This window comes from Pseudonaja textilis, chromosome 2 (genome assembly GCF_049901715.1).
Source record: "Pseudonaja textilis isolate UNSWEBS1 chromosome 2, rPseTex1.2, whole genome shotgun sequence".
NCBI classification, from domain to species: Eukaryota; Metazoa; Chordata; class Lepidosauria; order Squamata; family Elapidae; genus Pseudonaja; species Pseudonaja textilis.
The window spans coordinates 162,188,936-162,204,632 of record NC_141991.1 but is presented as its reverse complement, the minus strand read 5'-3'; the positions used below and the strand labels follow the sequence as shown (position 1 = coordinate 162,204,632).

The window sequence follows — 15,697 nt, the reverse complement described above, 5'->3', positions numbered from 1 at the left end:
CTGTCTCATTTGTTGTATACCTAGTCCTAGGATGAAAACATTTCTAAATGTTGCTTCATATTCTGAAAGGTCCTTAGTTCCTCCTCAGCAGCAGGTTGAATACCACCCAACTATTATCTTGAGAGGCCCATTATAGCAATAAGCATTTTGTCTTGCCTATCCATGGGATTTTCTTTGTAAAAATGCAAGGATAGCTTACAGTTGCCTTCTCCCACACAGTATGAAATGATAACTTAGCTTTTATCAGTAAAGTGATCATCCTCCTTCAGCACCTTCCCATATTGCTGTTACCTAATATATGTGCCTGCTTGTTTTAACTGGACAGTCACTGGACAGGCTTTTATGCTAATATCCATGGTGTGCTTCATTTACCTCTCCCAAGAATACACCTGTACCATAGTAAGAAAGTATAATGGGACAGGAATGGTGGTTATCAGGGTATAGGACTGGTTATACCAACATCTATTCCAGCATAGGAACCTAAAATAAGAAGTTAGACTTACATGATAACTATTGTTGTACTGTTAGGCTGTTATTCCAGCCCAAAGGGACTCAAAAATATGGTATATAGGTGACATCTAGGTATGTAGGTATAACTATTGATTTCTAGAAGGTTAATGAACTACTACTCAAATGATCTAGGACAGCATTTCTCCAATCTGCTATTTTTTTAAATGAGTAAGTCTGCGTTCCCAGAATTCTGAGTGGCCAAATGTTTGAGGAGGAATAAACTAATATACCTCTATATAAAAAAGCAGGAAAAATTAAGCAGTTAATTTTAGTAGTTGATAGTTTCTCATATATAAGAAATATACTGTACATTAAGTTATGTTTTTAATCTTGAATGGATCTGTTATAAATATACAGTATATCAGTATAATGGTTCTTATGGGACAGCCAGTTTGACATACTGTAGTGATTAAAGATGCCAGGATAGAAACCAGAAAACCAGCAGTTCTACTTCCACCCTAGGAATGAAGCCAGCCCCTCTCTCTCAGCCCTAGGTAAAAGAAAATGGTAAACCATTTCTGGAAGTGTAGACAAGAAAACTTCAGGGACTTACACAGCAAATCTCCAGGAGTCAACACTAACTTGAAAATATGTTTTGAGGAAAACTGTGATGCAAGGAAGAGAGAAATAATGGTTTCTGCAGGAAGTAATGCATCATAATGTTGAGCTCAATGTTTTAGGGAAAACATAATAAAAGAATGTAATAGAGATGCTGTGCTGCTATACTCATAATCTATATTTACATCAATCATGAAATATTTGAAATTTTAGAATGCCAGCTCAAATCCTCAGTCAAATCAAGTGGGAAAGACTAGATTTCCAGAGGCAAGTAGGTATGGCTGCATCAGGCAAGGTCTCCTGTTCAGAGAGCATTAGGAAAAAAGTATTCTTCTGAATATAATAATCTTCGATTTAGAGTGAATTGATGTCAACATGTTGGTTGCATCCTATTCCATAGGGCTTCCAGTGAATTCTACCAAAAAAGTCATCACTCATCTATCTATCTATCTATCTATCTATCTATCTATCTATCTATCTATCTATCTATCTATCTATCATTTTTGTTTTACTTTCCATATGCTCAAATTAGATGTCATAACTTTTTTAGTGTTTTAATAGCAATAGCACTTAGACTTATATACTGATTTATAGTGCTTTACAGCCCTCTCTAAGCAGTTTCCAGAATCAGCATATTGCCCCCCAATGATCTGGGTCTTCATTTTACCCACCTCAGAAGGATGGAAGGCTGAGTCAACCTTGAGCCTGGTGGGATTTGAACTGCCAAATTGTAGGCAGCTGGCTGCAGAAGTAGCTTGTAGTACTGCACTCTAACCACAGCGCCACAGAAGCTCCTGTGATCTTTACTGTTTTTATTATTTTAAAATGTTTTAAGATTTTAATTGTAATTTATGTTTCTGAATTGTGAGCTGCCCAGAGTCGTTTGCTGAGATGGGTGACTTTAGAAATCAAATAAATCTATCATCTCTCTCTCTCTCTCTCTCTCTCTCTCTCTCTCTCTCTCTCTCTCTCTCTCTCTCTCTCATCTATTGATTATATAAATTGACCCATAGGTTCCTAATTCCAGTGTGTTTAGATTATACAGGGGTATGTGTGTGTATGCATGTGCATGCGCGTGCTTTCTCTTTACTAGTTTTATGGCACAAGTGGTTGGAGTTTATGCCATTTCTAGGGAAAAAAATGAGCACAGTAAAATGTGTTTTGATGTGATGTATTCTATGGGCAATCTCTAAATTGTAAGACCCTTATCCCATCTTATCCCATCTATACTAGTAGTTTTTTGGGTGCCCCCACAACTAGGCTATGTCACATTGCCAAACGTACTATAAATGGAAGTCTGCTCATAACACTACAGACTGACTCAAGAAAAGTTCTGTTGCATCAGAAGTGTCAGGCTACAGAACTTTTTCCCATTCAATTAGCAAGAATAAACTTCTGAGAACCAAACGTATCAAAAGGAATCCTTTATTGAGATGAGACAATTCATGTAGGAGTTCAAAGCAGCATCTGAGGTCCTTCAGGCATACAGGGATACATAAGGGAGTTTAGAACCCCTCCCGTTATCTCAATGTGTATTTAGAGAAACAAAAGCCAGTATGTTAATTCCCCCCCCCCACCCCTTCTGTAGGAACGATCTTTCTCACAGTTTCCCAGGACATACCTAATTTCCCGCCACCCCTTTTTTAGAATGAACTTTTTCCAGAGATTCCCCGCATACATCTCACTGTGGAATTTTTATGATCTTCTCATCTCTTGGCTGCACCTCTCAGAGGTGATAGGTTCTGGCCATCTGGCTTTTCTCCCTCCATTGTATCATGTGTGGGTTATACAAATTTGATATAAGGTTAAATATACTCAGGTTACATCAAGAAAGGATTTCTTTCTCAGCCTCCCCCACCCCTTTTCTTCTTCCACTGAAGAAATGACAGATACACGGATCTGACAAGAAGGCTAGTCTTCCAGTGGAGTAGGAAATAGGAAGCCTGGGTAGTGTATACATGCTTGCTTAAATTTCCCAGCACATAGTATTCTGACTCTGAGGCTGACTGAACATGGTAAATTCGTTAAAAGTCATACATCAACTTTATGATACCTATTAATTATTTATGATACCTATTAATCCTTCATGAATTTGTCTCATCAACTTTTACAGACATTACTACACCCTACTAAAATTAATTTAATAATGTAACACATATTTTCCAAGAAAGCAATTTCTTTAGTTATGAAGAAATATTAGCTTTTTAATATTTACTGAAGAAGAAAGAGATGCTTTTCCTTGTCCTCTTCTTTTATAACCATGTATAAATTCCTTTAAAAAAGTATTACTTTCATATACAAAAAAGAGGAAAAACAGAAGGAAAATGCTGCAAAAAAAGAAACAAAAAAGAAAAGAAACAGGAAAACAATAACAAAAACATAGTATGTTGCATGAAGAAATCATTTAGCCTAATTTATAAATATATTATTGGGAAGTCTTTCTGTTGAATTAATAGGACATAAAACAAATATATGTTGATAAACCAAGATTTCAAAACAGAGTTCATTATTTCTATCTTTGAAGAATAACGTTTTTCTGCTCACTTTTCACTCAATAAATCTATAATTCATCATATACTGATCAATTTCAAGTTTTTGGTTTATAATTCACAAGTACATTTAACCAAACTGATACTTTATGATCATATTTTATATATGCAGCATGAGGAATGTGATAGCCAACACTTTCAAAACTTGCTCTGGGTGTCCAAAGAACACAAAAAACAATTTTTGCTTATTCTAATCTTGTCTTAAATTTTTTAAAAAGTATTATTTAAGACCCTCCACATTGACTCTGGAATATCTGATATTCCCACTCTTTATGTCAGAGCATTTCTTGCCAACTAATATCCACTTTAATAATATTCTTTATAAAAAAATAGTGTTGATTTTAGATGATAAATATGTTCCAATACCAATAGTAATTTCAGAATTTTAGAGACTCCTTCTGCATCTGGACTGTTTAATCAAAAGAAATTTTAATTGAATATACAGCCATTTTGCAGTTTTAGAGTATAATTTTGTTATTTGTATGGAGGTCCAAATTATACTTTCATTCAATGTCTTTCAAAGAAGCCTTGCAGCCTTTGAAGCAAGAAATATAGTACAGAAATAAAATGGATAACAATGGAGCCAAGCCGGGATTGCTGGGATATTAAAGGAATATAATAACTTTATAATTGTGCCCGTAATGGTTTCTTTTTATTCGATAACTGGCATTTCAGAGAGAAATTGAAATAAAAATATATAGCCAGTAATACAATTGGCAGCCAGGAAAGTTTTAAAACCTCAGTATAACTTGGCAATAGAATGTAGAAATCAGATTTATATACCCTTGGAAAGTGCTTCTTTGCTCAAGGATCCTTGGGGGTCCTCCTAGACTCATGATTGCTATTCAAAGAGCAGGTGGCAGGTAGAGGTCTTTTGGAGGTCTTTTGCACAGGTTTGTGTTGAGCAACAGCTGTGCCCATTCCTGGATCAGAAGGCTCTGCTCACAAGTCACTCAGGCTCTGCTCACCTCCCAGGTGGACGACTGTAATCTGTTCTACATGAGGCTGCTGTTGAAATGCATTCAGAAGTTCCAGCCCGTATTTAATGCAATGACACGGGGAGTTATATTGCCCCTAGAACAAGCACATGTTCCATTTCTGCCCTGTAGCTGAATTGGTTACCAGGTTACTTTTGGGGGTGGGGCAATTCAAAGTGCTGGTTATGGCCATCAAACCTCTTCACAGAGCCAGGTTATTTGAAGGATTACATCTGCCCAATTCAGAGGTGGGCTGCACTTTCGTTGACAAGGGGTTCGCTGGTCGTGAGCACGCATTCTCACTTTGGGCTGAAATGCAGCTTCATACAGGCAGCTAATCGACTCAGGCAGTTCCGGTGAGTATAGCAGGGCTCTATATTTTAAAAGAGAGAAAATAAATCAAATTAAAATGCAAGGTAATTAGTTAACAAAAAATAAAACCCATGTTATTTGCCACTCAAGATGCATAAGTGTCCTCCTCAATTATATGACTGCAAGCATACACACACAGACACAGACACACAGACACACACACACAGAGAGAGAGAGACACTTTTGCCTGAATCTCACTGGGCTCTTCCAGATTGGAGTGTGTGTGTGTGTATGTGTGCATGTGTGTGAATGCCTGACAAAATAGATGACACCACCACCTTACAGATGGTACCCTGCTGCCATGCCATTGCCACAAAGCAGAACACAATCCTGGCTTTTCCTCCAGGAAGTAGAAAACCAATTTTGCAGAAGTGGCTATTGCTGTGGAGGTGACAATATTTCTGTCTTGCACGAACAGGACAGTGTTTCACTGGGGTAAATTTCACTGGAGTGAAAATTTAGCTACCCAAATGATGGATTTAAAGTATAGAATGGAGTCTGCCACCAGAAGCCAGAAATAGCCTCCTCTTTTAATTTTAAAGTTTGGAGATTAAGTGAATCAAGACAAAGTATACGTTTGGCTAGTCACCAAAAAAGACAAGCACTGGTTTGCTGATGGAACCCATCATAGGCCCAAATCTTGGGGCATCTCAATATCTAAAAGAATCAGAAATAGGCAGGACAAAAGGAACAATTCTGAATAGATTTTATAGGATTTGAGAACAGGAAAGCTGATTGCCCAGAAGTGCCTATTAAGTCTGCTTAGAACTGGCTAAGAATTTGTTTTCAAATTATGAGTAAATATTTTTGAAACAGTCCAGTCCACCTCAATATTGTGCTCTTCTTCCCCATTTCCAAGAAACTGACTGTAGGAAGTTAGCACCCACCCCTCTCCTAGAAAATTGAAATAGCCTAGGAAATATTAAAAAGGCAGAATATTTCCGCTAAAAAGAGAAGTAGAAACCCAGAGAGGCAGAAACTTTGTCAATGGGCCATTAAGGTCTGAGCCAGTCTATTCTGCATAGCAGATAGGATTAGCCCTCAACCCATCTCACCACATGGCATCTGGGAAGATTACATCAGTCAGCAGTCAAACAAGCCTGGGACACAGCCAAAGCCTACAAAGTTAGCTAAGACCCCTGCCCCCTAGGAGTCTGACAACCAATGGGATATATTTCTTAGACAGGAACAGGAAACACTAAGGTGGGGCCCAACAAAGGTTATAAAACCCAGGCACTCTCAGCAACTCAGCCCTTCTTGACCTTCTCTTCTCACCTTGAAGCATGTGATCATCCTTTCTTTTTCACTTTGGAGCTCCAAGCCATGTGGTCCTGCTGTCCACCATTAAACCATCTTTCCAAATAGCCTTCATGTTTCCAGCGTCTTTTTCCCCACTTGGAACTGAACCCAGAAGGATATTTCTTTCAACATGACAAAAGAAATTAACAATGCCCGGAAGGAGTTCCGGTGATGAAGTGAGGACGAACAGAGGTGTAGAAGCCCATCTCCGGTCCTTCTAAATCCTTTTTGCTGTTTGGCGCGACCCCTCAGGGTGCACGGTTCCCGTAGAGAACCATGCCAGTGTCGGGAGACTCAGGCTGCGGTGGGAGGGGAGGGCAACCCCTCATTGCAATGAAGAGAAACCCTGCAGAGGCTAACCAGCAAGAGATCACTGGCTTGTAATGGAGATCCCATAGTCCAAACTGTCACCCGCGAAAGGAAGAGAGTGAGTGACAGCCTGTGGTGACTAACAAAGAGGTTTGTGTGGAGATCCTGTGAGAGTGTTTGATTATTGATTGGTGAAGAGATTTGTTGAGAAGCAACAAGCTGATCGGAGCTGGAAAGAAGTGGCGAAGAAGAGAGGACATGAAAGTGTCTGAAAGTGAAAGGGTTCGAGAGGAGGAATTGAAGATTAACAGTAGCGACCTAGAGGAAAAGGAGGCTCGGATCGGAGAGGTTTGCTATATTATTGCTAGTTCAAGAAAAAAGTTTGACTCATGGAGGTTTGGGGTGCTTTTGGATTATTTTTTGTTTGGAAGGATTGGGCTGGCTACTTTTGAGACCGGGAGAAGACTTGAACCTTTGAAGTAGATTAAATATTTGTGGTTATAGACAATATCAATAACTGATTTAAGTCTCTCTGGACATGGAACGGGGGTTGCTGGGGGAGTTCTTTAGTGGAGAATTTTGGAAAAATTATTTGCTTGAAACCCAAGACGGAAGGAGGAATGTGTACTGCTGAGTGTGTTGAGATATTAGGAAGCCATAAACGTTACTCAGCATTTTTTTTCTTTCTTTCTTTTTTTTGCCTGAACACGAGGAAGTGAAATCATCTAGCTTCAGAGATGGAGAGCTAGACAATTAATTTAAGACTCTCTCCTTTCTTTAATTTTGGATATTTGGATCAACTATTCTATATTTTATTATCCTTTACCTATGTATTGACTGAAGAAGGAGAGACATTTGATGAGTGTAATTGTGAGGTATTCTGCCGGACCTAGCTGATTTATCAGCAACTTGTTAAGTAACATTGATATTGATAACAATGATTATTTAATATTTATAATATTTACTACATTTATAGTTATAACTGATTAACTGATTAACTACATATTAATATTTGAATATATCTTGCTTATTGCTTTAAATAATCAATTGACTTTTTCAGGGTAATCTATTTCTAAAATTTTCTATGTGCATTGATGGAGTCTTTATAATACTATAATATAATATTGTCTCATAATATATATAGATATATATCTTTCTACATATGTGGAACGGTATAGAACATACAATAGACAAGATTTGTATATAATTAGAGAGATAGGAGAAGGTATCTATCATTACTATTACTTGGATTTTATAATGTTGAGACATAAGCATAGATTTTATATATGCATATATTTAATTTAGAACTTTAATTTGAGATTAGATTGGATAGTATTTGCATTTACAAGTTTGTTGAATATATTAAAGAATTTAGGAAATTAAGAGATAGATAGACAAATTAGTTAATTAGTTTATCGGTCAATTTAGTTTATTGGTTAATTTTACAATATATTATTTAACAGTGAATGTTAATCTGGGACAACGGAATTAATATAATACAAAAACAGAAACAAATTTTAGAAGAAATGACTTCCATAACTACTACAATACTCAAAGCTCGAAAGAAGACGACATTAACAACTCCAACGGCAATACCCTCACCAACATCACAGAAGACAATTGAGGAATCATTAACATTGGAGAAACAGCCTTCTATTACAAATGCCAATATCCATTCGACATTGCTTACTCTACAAGATTCTATGTCAAAGTTACAAGAAATAATGCTCAAAAATCATACAGAGACGAGAGCAGATATAAATGAACTAAAAGAAGAGATGGGGAAATTAAAAGCAGAAGTGAAAGTAGATATTTCTAAAGTAGATGAAAAAATTGGAACATTACAGCAAGCATTGCAGAAAAACGAATTGATAATAAAAGAAGTAGAGAAAAGGACAGAACAAACTGAAAAAAAATGGAAAGAGTGGATGAACACTTAAAGACTGTGAGTCAGGAAATGGAAGATTCCCTGGTGTATTTAGAAATGGACAAAGCTGCAACATATCTAAGATTCCAAAATATAGTGGAATCAAAAGAAGAAGACTTAGATCAGGTGATGGGGAAAATCTTGGTGGAGGTACTGGAAAGAGACAAAGATGAGATTCTGAAAGAGTTGGATGAAGTCTATAGAGTAAGAACTAATTATACAAGATGACCCAAATGCCCAAGAGAAGTGCATGTATGTTTTGCAAGAAGAAAGGTCCGGGACATTATATATAAAATATTGAGAGACGAAACAATCAAGTATAAGGACAAAGAAATCTCACATTTTAAAAACATAGGAAAAATATTTAGTCTGCTCCAAATTAGGGACAGTGTTTATGGCTTCTGCAGATAACAAAAAAAGAATGGAATATCAGTTTACATTAAAGAAGAGATAAAAGCAACATTAATATTTGCAGAGGAACCCCAAAGGAAGAGTTCTGGCAATAGAAATACAGATAAATTCAAAAAAAAAATCCTATTGGTGGTAATTTACGCCCCTAATACCAATCAAATAGAATTCTAGAAGGCTTTATTGCCAAAATCATTGAACTGGAAAGGAAAAATATTTGTATTATAGGGGATTTTAATGCTGTAGCAGATCGTCAAAAAGATTATAATGGGGGAATAAGAAGGGAAGGGGAAAAAAGAAAAGAGAATTACCTAAAATTTGTGTAGAAATGATTAAAGAATTAAATTTAATAGATGCATGGAGAAAATTAAATCCATATAAGAGACACTTTCTACTCACTTTCACTTTCTACTCAAATCCCCACCACTCATGGTCGTGCATTGATATGGCATGGATGAGTGGAGATCTAGTAGATGTGACAGAAGCAGAAATTATACCAAATTCTTGGGCAGACCACAACCCTCTTAGAATCAGTTGGAAAAGTAAGAAAAAATCAAGGAGAAGGTGGACTTTAGATTCTCAACTATTAAAGGATGAGGAATTTATAAAGAAACTTAAGGAAGAGTTAACTTTCTATTTTAAAGAAAACAATAACCTAGACACAACTATCCAAAATTTATGGGATGCTATGCAAGCCGTTATACGGGGAATTATAATATTTTACACTGCACAAAAAAATAAAGAAAAACATGCTCAACATAACAATTTATACCAAACAACTAAGAAACTAGAATTCAAATTACAAGATGCCCCACAAAATGTTAAAATACAAAAACAGTTGATTCTCTATAAACATAAACTCAATTTAATAGAACAGGAAGAATTGATGAGAAACTTGAAAGCAACCAAGCAAATATATTTTGAACAGGCAAATAAGCCTGGCAGATGGCTCTCTTATAAGCTTAAAAAAGAGAAAGAGAAGAGAACCATCTACCAACTACAAGATGAAAGTGGAAATTATCAACATACAATAGAGAAGAAAAAAGAGTTTGCACATAAATATTTTGAGTATCTGTATAAGAAAGAGAGAGTAGATGAATATCAGATAAGGGAATATCAAAGAGAAAAAAGAATTCGAGAAATTAACGATGAGATGAAAGAATTTTTGACAAAGGACATATCTATGACAGAATTAAACAAGCAATTAGAACTCAGAAAAGTAATAAAGCCCTAGACCCTGACGGCTTTCCAGCAGAATTTTATAGAGCAATAGAAGAACAAGTGGGACCAATAATGGTGAATTTATATAATGAGATATTATTATCTCCTAAAATGCCAGACGCATGGAGAGAATCATTAATCTCACTAATCCTGAAGGGGGATTCAGATGCCAGAATGATACAAAACTATAGATCAATTTCTTTGTTGAATGTAGATTATAAAATATTTACTACTATTATTGCTAGTAGATTAAAGAAAATTGTGAACAATTACATACATCCAAACCAAAACGGATTTCTCCCAAATAGACAAATTAGGAACAATTTAAGAATAATAATGGATAGTTTGGAAGCCCATCCAGGGAGACAGGTAGCTCTTGTTTTTTTGGATGCTCAAAAGGCTTTTGACAATGTTAATTGGCAATTTATGATTCAGCAAATTTATGATATGAATTTCGGCACCAAATTTGAGAATATTATAACAGCAATTTATTCAGTACAAAAAGCAAATATCATAATAAATGGAGAGAATACCCAAACTATAAATATAGAAAAAGGAGTCTGACAAGTTTGTCCGTTGTCCCCTCTGCTCTTCATATTATCATTAGAAATACTATTAGAAAGAGTGAGACAAAAGTCTGAAATAAAAGGATTGAAAATTAAAAATGAAGAATATAAACTGCAAGCTTTTGCAGGCAATATGGCTTTTATTATGGAAGATCCAATAGAAAAAGGAAAGTATTAATTAAGGAACTGGAAAGATATGGAGTGGTGGCAGGATTGAAAATTAATAGACAGAAAACAAAACTTCTAGTACAAAACTTAACAGATCTACAAATAACAAAATTGGAAAGGGTGCTCGGACTCCAAACAACAAGAAAAATTAAATATTTGGGAATATGGCTGACAGCACACTGTAAGGCGATAAAGGAGAATAATTATAATAAGCTATTACAACAAACAAAAAAAGATTTGGAATTATGGATGAAAATGCAACTGTCATTATTATGAAGAATAGCAGCCATAAAAATGTCTATATTACCAAAATTTCTTTATTTATTTCAAACTATTCCAGTTAAATTAAAAAAGACCTTTTTCAATAATCTTAATAGACTGAGAGCAAAATTTATCTGGCAGGGTAAAAAAAACCCAGAATAAAAATGAAATTACTACAAGATATGAAGAGCAGAGGAGGCTTTGGATTGCCAAATTGGGAATTATATTATAGTGCAGCAACATTAATATGGCTAAAAGATTGGATTAATTTAAAGAACAAAAGAATATTAGCTGTAGAAGGTCATGACCTTCAGAGGGGATGGCATGCTTTTCTTTGGGACACAGGACCTACTAAACAAAAATATTTCCATAGACATCTGATTAGAGATTTGTTGATATACAATTGGATCAAGGTTAAAAAGAAACACTATACAAAAATCCCAATTTGGCTATCTACAATGGAAGCGGCGATCCACCCAAATAATTTAGACCTGATCAAAATGTTAAAATATAAAGACTTATTGGATACAAATGGAAATTTAAAAACAATACAGGAACTCCAAGAACAAGGGCTACAAGTAGACTGGTGGACTTATCTTCAAATATAAAGTCAATATAAAAAGGATGTAAAGGAGTATGGAATATACTTGAAACCTCAACAATTAGACAAAATTTTATTAGTCCCAGATTTTAAAAAATTACCAAAATGTACAAGTATCTCCTAGAAGTAGAAGTAGAAGAAGTAGTGAAAGGATGCATGATTGCATGGAGTCAAAATATTGGTCATAACATAAAGTTATCAGAGTGGAAGACTGTATGGAATAGAAACCACAAATTAACAAAATCAGTAACATACAAAGAAAATACAAATAAAATGTTCTATAGGTGGCACTTACCCCCTTTGAGATTAGCGAAAATGTACCCTAAATTGAGTTCCATATGTTGGAAATGTAAAAAAAAAAGAGGGAACATATTATCATATGTGGTGGTCTTGCCCAGAGGCTCAAAAATACTGGCTCAAAATTCAAAATTGGCTACAGGAAATCACCAATGAACTAGACCTAGAACCAGAACTCTTCCTATTGGGGATCTTCAAAAAAATGTGTAAAGAGTACAAAATACTTATTATTACACATACTGACTGCTGCCAGGATTGCCTTTGCCCAGTGTTGGAAACAGCCATATACACCTGTAGAGGAACTGGTTATACAAAAAGTTATGAATTGTGCTGAAATGGATAAATTAATGCCGAGTTTAAAAGATAAGGAATCTTCAATATTTTATAAGGTATGGGAACAATGATATAGCTGGATAAATCGGAGACAGATTAAGGATAAGTAATTATTAAATATAGAATATAGATAAAATAAGAATATAATTATGCACAAATTAATATTTGTAAATATTGCACAAATGATTGTTACACGATAAGCACCACAAACAGCTGTTATTATATATTTTTTATGTTTTTAATGTAATAAAATTCAATAAAGTTTATTTTAAAAAAAACAATGCCCGGAGGAATCATATATTTTCAAATTCCTTGTACAGTGGCTTTGTTTCTAGATAACATTTAGATCCTGGCAAGACTGCTTTCAGACTTTGCAGAAACTGAGTCTCAAACTACCATGAAATCAATGCAAGGTTTTAGCACCTACAGAGTTGCAGAATTAAATTATAGTAAAACTCTCTGAAAATGAGCTGGGGATACACTGGCAGGAGTGCATTTTTTTCTCCTCTTTAAAGCAAATAATTTTTTTTTAATTTGCATTTATTTTCACTTATTTTCGCTTTGAAATAGTATATGAAATACCAGTATTGTGCTATATTTTTATAAGCTAAATTATAAATGTAAACTTTTGCTACTTGCTTCTATTTTTTTAAAAAGGAAAATCACGTATGATTACACTTCTCTGTATTTTTATAGTGAATTCTGGTTCTTTCAGTTTTGGGAAAAACAAGCATACTCTTTTCCCATAGAATAAAGTGCAATGTTAGACAAAATGTAGTTTTGATCTCTAGCACAAATAGAATGCTTCTGAAGAATTAACTTCTCTCTTTAATCTTTAACATTCATAGTATTGATTTATAAGATGAATCATCTTGTTACCTGGCCAACAACTCTTTCCAGGTTTATTCTAGAGAATAACACCATTAAAGAGATGTTATGGGTAAAACATACAATTAAGCATTGTTCTCTTTAACCTGCCTCTAGCTTTTAATATAAGGCTAGGACGCTGAGCTTGTCGATCCGAAAGGCCGGCAGTTCAGCAGTTTGAATCCCTAGCATAGTGTACCGGAGTGAGCTCCCATTACTTGTCCCAGCTTCTGCCAACCTAGCAGTTCAAAAGCATGTAAAAATGCAAGTAGGGAGCACTTTGGTGGGAAGGTAACACCATTCCGTGTGCCTTTGGCGTTTAGTTATGCTAGCCACATGACCATGGAGATGTCTTTGGACTGTGCTGGCTCTTTGGCTTTGTAACAGAGATGAGTATCACCCGCTAGAGCCAGAAATGATTAGCACATATGTAGGAGGGGAACCTTTACCTTTACCTTTTAATAATAAGCCTAAGAGTCTTATGTCACTTAAGCTCAGAATCCAAGTTGCAATGCATGGTCCTCATTAGTACACATTCATAATATTTAGGATCCTGGACTTTGCTAATCATCATTGCCATCATCATCATCATCATCATCATCATCATCATCATCACCATCTTTAAAACATCTGGCTATTTAGAAAGGTCCAAGCAAAGTCAAGTGAAAGCAAAGAAACATTCCCATAAGGCAGGGTTGTCAAACTCAATTTCATTGAGGGTTGTTGAGGTAATTCCCCATTAGGAGGATGAGTGCATACAGGGAGACATATTGAGAGCAGTATTTGAATAATACACACACAGATACACCGCACAGCAAATGTAGGTATCCACCTCCAGAAAGGCCCAAGCAAAGTTCAAAACAAGCAGTCCAAAGTCAACCCACAGGCAAATTAGCCAGCCCCCAATCCAAGGACAATCCAATAACAAAGTCCAGCATCAAAAACAGTTCAGCATCAGACTTACATCAAATCCAGGAATAGCAGTCAATTAGAAGAAACGACAACACTCTCCAACAGAAGGAAAAACAGAGACCCACTCACACTCTCTTCTGAGACTAAGGCTAAGATTAACAACCCAGGTTTCTGGCTCCATCCTATGGCCGTTTGAGAAACCACACCCAATTACACTTTTAGGATTCTCTTAAAGAGACAGTATTAAAATGTCTATCCTGGTTTACATATTTCCAACCCAAATACCTGTTAGATGACTTATATTCCTAACAAGGGTCACATCAGAGTTGTGGCAATACTGGAAGGAGAAATACAACATTGAATTTTCATTCCCATCTTTTGACCAGTCTCTGGGGAAAAAAAGAACAAATCATATCACACATGATCACGCAAGCAAGCCGGGCAGGACTGAGGGACTGCTGGAGCCTATATCTCTCTTCCAACTGTTATTCTATGATACAATGACCATATATATCCTTTATTATAAAGGACAGCTGTTTACTTCAGAAAGCTGTCCTTTAGATTTATTTATTTTTCAATAACTCACTTTCATCCTTCATTTTAATCATTTACACAGGTGGGATTCAGCCGGTACTCATCTGTTCACCCAAACCATTTGAGAATTGCTTATGCAGTTCAGAGATCCGGCTAAAAATAAAGTGCAAGAGAGGTTATCTCCCTCCCTCCCTCCCTCCCTCCTCCCTTCAGTTAATAGCTCCGGGGAAACAGCCAAGAACCACTTAACAGTTGCAGCTGGAATGCAGCCAATACATGCTGAATCAAATCGATAAACAATAGAAACTGACAGGATTAGGGCAAGGAAACACATCAATCACCCATCTAGGGATGGGATTAACCTCTTCACTTCAGGAAGAAGGACAAGATTACAAACATTATCATTATAAAGAGTATTAAGAGTACTTCTGTGATCAGCCAATACTTCCTTGAGTTCCCCAAGACCTTTTATAGCTGCTGCAGTGTTGGCTACTTCTTGTTTCTTCCTGGGGGAAAAGATCCAGGAGGGGACCATGATGCAGCTTAATCATACAGGCCATGAATTTAATGCACGTGTGGTCCAGCCAGCTGTATTGCTTCTGCTGTAAAGCACCCAATTTAGTACATAGAGAACATAGAATAATAGAGTTAGAAGGATTAATGGCTTTTGGCAGCATGCCCAGGCTTTCAATTAGCATGAGTGGCTGCTCTTAGTTTCCCTCTCAGCTGTTGCATTTGTTTTGGGATTGACTTTTTTTTAAAAGGGGGAGTGGCTGTTTTAAGTTTTCTGTGTTGTTTTACCGGTTCCCGGCACTGTCCTTTTGGGGTATACTTCCCTCACTCTTTCTGAAAGCCTCTCTGAAGACAAGCTATTCCATTGGTTGCCTCTTGAACTCCAGAGAAGATCTGGTCTTTTAGCCCCTTTAGCTCCAGAGGGCTAAAGGGCTGTAGAGCCATTAATCTATTGCAACAAAGCTTTATGAAACTTTAAAGATTTTAAATTGTTATATCTTATTATTTGTTATACC

General features: G+C 36.1%; 1 long non-coding RNA gene across 2 annotated transcripts in view; it reads left to right on the top strand.

Moving 5' to 3' along the window:
* The window catches only part of LOC113449599 (uncharacterized), an 86,984-nt gene that overhangs the window by 37,884 nt on the left and 33,403 nt on the right, over window positions 1-15,697 (top strand). The window lies entirely within an intron of this gene.